A 6045-nucleotide genomic window follows, 5' to 3' on the forward strand; every position below is an offset into this window, starting at 1 on the left:
TGTCCACATTGATGGGATGATATAAGGACAACACCTCATTAATATACTTATTAATTTATTAATTCATACTCAAATTTTGATGTAATTTGTAAACACGTTTTTTTATTATACCAAACAAATAAAAAAATACAACTTTGTTTTATTGTTCCCGTGCATACTTGATTTAATAATATGAAAAGACAATGACAACCAGTTTTGATGCAAAAATGATATTTATTTAAAAACATAAGGATGTACAACATTGATACAATAAAAACATTTCATATTTATTTAAAAATTTATATGACAAGTACAAAAATACAAGAAATCAATTCAATCCTAAGTCAGAATGTGTTCAACATCAAAGTGGTTAGTAGTTGCGAGCCGGGTTTCTTCTTGGTTGAACCTCTAGTACAAGTTGTGGTCTTGGCCTTTCATCTTTTTCGCCTTCATCCGTAGTTGATTGTGATTGGTTGCTCCTCGGTTTCCATCGTGTATCTTCCAGTGTTGGAATAAGTGGTTGCAAAGATGGTCCACTGATAGGTGCTAAAAGTGACATGTTTTAGTCTCATTCTTAATGCGTTTTAGGTTATTATTCGATGTTAATGGTGAATTTTATGCTCCTAATCCTTTAAATTCATTTTTTTATACTTAGGAGTGCATTGGGGAGCAAAATGAGTGAAAACTGAAAAATTGAAGCAAGGTACAAAGGCCACACAGGCTAGACCATTCCATATTTCCTAGATGCACGACCATGTGAGCCACACTGGTTGCCACACGGCCATGTGGCAGGCCGTGTCGATTTTGTGAGTTGCACTCCAAACAGCAGAAAAATATGATTTTTAGGGTTTTTTGGGCATTCTATGACCTATATATGAAAAAAGATAAGAAGATAGGAGTGAGTCATCATAGAATAGTTAAGAAAACAACTCAAAAAACACCATTGAAGCAGACTCTGAAATAGATTTTCATCAAGATTGAAGATTCTTTTTTTATTTCTTTGGAGATTATTATGAGTTTCTTTGTTTTTTTTATGGTTATATTGTATTTTGGATGTTTTTATTTGCTAGCATGAACTAATTTTCCAAATACCTAGAGGAGATGAACCCTATGATGAATTATGTCGTTTGATTTCTATTTTACGCAATAAAGACTTAGATCTTGTTCTCAATTATGTATGCTTAATTCTTAGTTTGATATTTCTAAACTATTGATCCATGTTTGATGTGTTTAAATCAGAGAAGGAATAGACCCTGTTTAAGAGTAGATCTAGCGTAATTGAGAGGAGTTGCATGTAATCCTAGAAATAGGGCGACATAAATCTACCATATTAGAGTCAAATTTAGTAAGGGAATCCATAAATCGAGTTAATGTGATAATAGAGGTTTTAATTAGAAAAAATTTTCAATCAATCAACCTAGAGTCAGTTGCTCTTATTCTTGAAGAGAGATATTAGAATAATTTCGGGATTTCTATGGACCAAGATACAAACTGAAGAAATTACGTAATTTAGATTGATAATGACAGATGAAATCTAGGTGAATTCTTTCTTGGGTATTGTTTCGCTTCTTGGTTGCTTACTCGATTATTTTCTTGATTTTTTCTTTGTCGCATTCATAGTTAATTAATTTTGTTAATTTTAGTTTTAATCAATCACTCGAATTTATAGGTTAAATAATAGAAAGACAATAATTACTAGTACTTTTAGTCTTCGTGAGAATGATATCTTTGCTCACCGTAGCTATACTATTAATTGATTGGTGCACTTGTCTTAGTCAGATTTTTAGTTGGTTTCATGGACATCAAGTTTTAGTTGAAATCACGAAATCAAAATAAAATGAAAAAAAAATATTGTTTGAGCTTGAATCGTTAGTTTCATATTCTGCTGAAAAGCTCATTTTCATTTTTTAGTTATTGTTGATGTAAATTCCTTTAATTTAGCAACTGGATTTTTTTTCTAGTTTGGTAACTTATCAACTTGATTCTCAATTTTAACCAACTTTTCTACATTTTCCATATCCTTACCTAAGCCCCATTACAACCTTGTAAAGACCTCTTGATTGGTGTACCATCTCATTTATAGTGACGGAGATTTGATTTTCAAGCAAGCCTATGGTAATAACATTTCTTGTTTGACTGTTGAGTGCACATTATTTGAACCTTAAACACTTTATGTACTTTGAGTGAATACTTAGTAAGGATGCTATTTCTCGTTGAGTTTGAATTTCAAGTAATTTTTGAGATAGGGGAGATGCCTAATGTTTTTAAAGCTTAAAATTCTCTGCTTGGATTGCTTGTGCTGTATAGAGTCATTTTAGTGTAAATTTCCAATGCATGATTATCTATAAATTATCTTAAGACATTATTGATGAGAACAATAAAGTAGAGAAGTTAACTTGAATGTGGGTAGAGAATCTTGCTTGAAGACAAGCAAACGCTTAAGTGTGGGGATATTTGATAGGTGCTAAAAGTAACATGTTTTAGTCTCATTCTTAATGCATTTTTGGGTGATTATTCGATGTTAATGGTGAATTTTATGCTCCTAATCCTTTAAATTCATGTTTTTATAATTAAGAGAGCATTTGAGAGCAAAAGGAGCAAAAAACGAGCAAAAACCAAATAAATTAGAGCAAGGTACAGGGGCCACACGAACTGGACCATTCCACATGGCCGTGTGAGCCACATGAGCTGCCATCCACCTTGGTAGAACAATGATCCTGGAGGTGTTTGCGACACCATCGGTGTAGGGGTATAACTATATTGTGTCTCATACCCCGATCGCATAACGGTCGGACTCGTGGTCGGTACCCCAAACATAGATGGTCTATACGTCATCGTCAGAAATGTTGATGGCATCAGCGTGTAATATGTCGGGGAAGGAGGTCCATAAACAAAGCCTAGCATCAAAGTAAAAGAAGAAAAATGTGGTGAAATATGTAGTGCTTCTGTAAAAAAGACGGGGTTAGTATAATCACCAGAATAAGTCGAGTCATACTGACTGGGGGATGGTGCGGCCATCAGTGTTGGTTCTTACGTAGGTGTAGACGATGGACTCGCCTCAGCATCTCTATCGTGGCCTCCTCACCTTGGATTCCTAGGTGTCTGTCATGGCCTTCTCATATGCGGTTACCTACCCCTCGCTCCTTCACATAGCAAATATGGCTTGACATGGACCCTAAATCATGACATGTACTCCGGATAGCAGGTTAACTCAGGAGTGATGATAGCTTCGTGAGTAGGTGAAAACTCGTACCTATTGTTCCAGATGTTGATATATTACACATGGAATGTAGTTCAATTCTCATTTGTTCTCCCCCTCAAATTAATTGCCTGGACCCGAATTGTCGCAACACTCTATCCGACTGTGCATCTCCACGGTAGCATGCACTACCATGGCACCTTCATGTGCCAGATGTTGGGATTGATCAACAATTCTGACGGGATGTATTATTGAATTGCCGGATCGGAGTAAGACGTCTATTCAAACTATATTAAAATAATAAAAATTGTAGATATTTGTATACTACTAATTTTTAAATTAACTACGTTAATATTATATAATTCAAGTTTAAAAACAACATAACTCTGCTTTCGATCGTTGGTCTAACAAAAGTCGCATATCTCGAAACTCATCAGGTAGTCCCACGTAACTCGGCCCATGGTTCCACCTATTGAAATAATATGTTAACACAACAATTTAAAATTTAAATAATTTTATTATGGGAAATATATTATTTAATGAATTTTACCTTGTTACGTGTGAGAATGTATAAGGGTAGCTCACTTGATGACGTAAAAATGGTAGTCGGTACTATGCCCATGATTGTGGTAGAAGTACGCAACCACTGATTTTGATTTTTTGTGGTTCGGTTGCATGACACATCTCCCGGTACAACGTCGCCAACACGATTGACCCCTAACTGAGTTCGCCCGCTTCTCTAAAGTCGACAAGTTTGAGAAGCCATATTAAATAGACGAAATTTCGTGCCTTATCGGGCATTAGGAGACCCCCCGATAATCATAAGGATGTACGCCCGAGCATGATGTTCTCTTTGGACTTCAGTCGAATCCTCATCTAATCCACCATAATTTCTTTTTAGCCAATTCAGATCTATTCGGGCTCCAAAAATGGTTTTCGGAATCCGCTCCAAAAGTTGCTCGCATACGTCTCTCCAATCAGTTGCGTAAACTAACCAAGTCACTACCGGCCCATCCACTGGTAACCCGAGCTGTAACTACACATCCTCTAGAGTGATAGTACACTCGCCGCATGGAAGATGAAATGTGTGAGTCTCTGGTCTCCACCTTTCCACCAATGTGCTTACAAGTGTGGGGTCCAATTTACACCCCCGACCAATAAGAGTCACGTGAAAAAATCTGGCATCTCTCAAGTACGGTTCGATTAAGGGTGATGGAAGAGCGGGTAAATTACGAATATAAGTCTCCAAAATTCTATCTTCGGCCTATATATAAAAAAAATGCAAAATATTAAATTCCAATATAACAATAAAATATTTAAATTACAAGACTTTAAATATAATATAAAAAATTATTACCATTTGCAATTAATAGACGGAAATGTGCTTGCCATCCAAATGGATTAGAGATTGTGGCATTGTTAATTTCAGAAAACACGAAATAAATTGTAATAGAAAAAATATTTTACGAAAATTTTAAGACAATTTAATAAAAAATAAAGTTAAGAGAGATAAATTTTGAGTGAGAAATTTGAGAGAGATTTGAGAATGTGAGAGAGAGTTGAGATTGAATTGAATAGAAAAATGAAATGGAGGGATTCTATAGAAATGAAAAGATGACTGTTGGGGGGGCTATTGGTCCCAACGACTATTTAATTAGCCTAGGGGAAAATAGCCGTTAGGCACAAGTGATCGTTAAGGGAAAACGCTTCCAACTGGAAGCATTTTTAGCTTATGTGGTGAAAGCGCTTTCAGCTGGAAGGGTTTTTCCTGCAAATATGTTGAAATCACTTCCAATTAGAAGTGTTTTCGTAAAATCGATCTAATCTCATAATTTTTCGAAAAAATGACTTAATCTAATAATTTTTTAAAAATTTTCAATATTTCCTCTGATTTATCAGCATAAAAGTTAACACTTGGGATAAATGAGGAAGAAAATAGATAAATGTAGTGTTATTTTTTTAATTAAAATCTTAATGAACCAACTGAAGTTGAAACCTTCCGCCACCTCATCTCAGTGAAAGTATCCAAAGGGAACTTGACTAAAAGTGCATCAACAAGAAGCACTTGTTTCGTGAACTCTGCCTTTAAATCGAGCTATCGATATGGAGAAACAAAACCTTAATTTAATCTAAAAATAATACATATTAAAAGATTCGTCGGTTTTAAATGAATAATTTTTTTTTAAATGACCTTCCTTCAATAAATTTCAACATACTAGGACCCAGTGACATTATATGTACAAACAAAACAACTCATATCTGTGGTGGTTTGAGAGTGTCGCCTATTGTAGATTTTGTCATAATAAGCCCCATGCACATTTCATGCACAGCTTGTTCTTGAGGATGACTTGGAACTAGAGGTGCTCCCGGCCCGGCCCGACGGCCCGCCCAAAATATGGGAGGGTTTGGGTAAAAATATAGGCCCGAAATATGGGTTTGGGTAAAAAATTAAGCCCGTTTTAAAAATGGGCCGGGCCTCGAGTAAAATTTTTTTGGCCCGAGCCCGGCCCGACCCGGCCCAAATTTAATTAAGTTAATTTTTTTATTTTTTTATTTTTTATTTTGTCATTAATACATTTCCCATTTCCCTTCCCTTCCCCATTTCCCCCGACCCCAGATAAATCCCTAACCCCTTCCCTCCCTTTTTTTCCCCAAAATCGGATCCAACTCCACCTCCACCGATTCACAACTCCACGTCCACGACTCCACGACTCCACGGTGCTTCATTGCTTCTAGCCTTCTTCGTCTTCTCAAAGGTGAGTTTGCTGTTAACCTTTGAATTTGTTTTTTGCTTTGTGCTTTTTTATTCGAATCAGTTCCCTCACTTGCTTGTGACCGTAGATGTATAATTTCATTTGATGTATCCA

The 6045-nt window shown here is 35.8% G+C and overlaps 1 long non-coding RNA gene across 1 annotated transcript; it reads right to left on the reverse strand.

The window, feature by feature from the left end:
- Positions 1 to 2017: 2017 nt before the first annotated feature.
- Positions 2018 to 4436, reverse strand: LOC128032071 (uncharacterized). Its single transcript, XR_008188203.1, has 3 exons — positions 3729 to 4436; positions 2955 to 3647; positions 2018 to 2876 (listed from the first exon to the last, which is right to left on the reverse strand). It is a non-coding gene; the product is annotated as an uncharacterized LOC128032071 (long non-coding RNA).
- Positions 4437 to 6045: the final 1609 nt, after the last annotated feature.

This window comes from Gossypium raimondii, chromosome 8, assembly GCF_025698545.1.
Source record: "Gossypium raimondii isolate GPD5lz chromosome 8, ASM2569854v1, whole genome shotgun sequence".
Taxonomy (NCBI): domain Eukaryota; kingdom Viridiplantae; phylum Streptophyta; class Magnoliopsida; order Malvales; family Malvaceae; genus Gossypium; species Gossypium raimondii.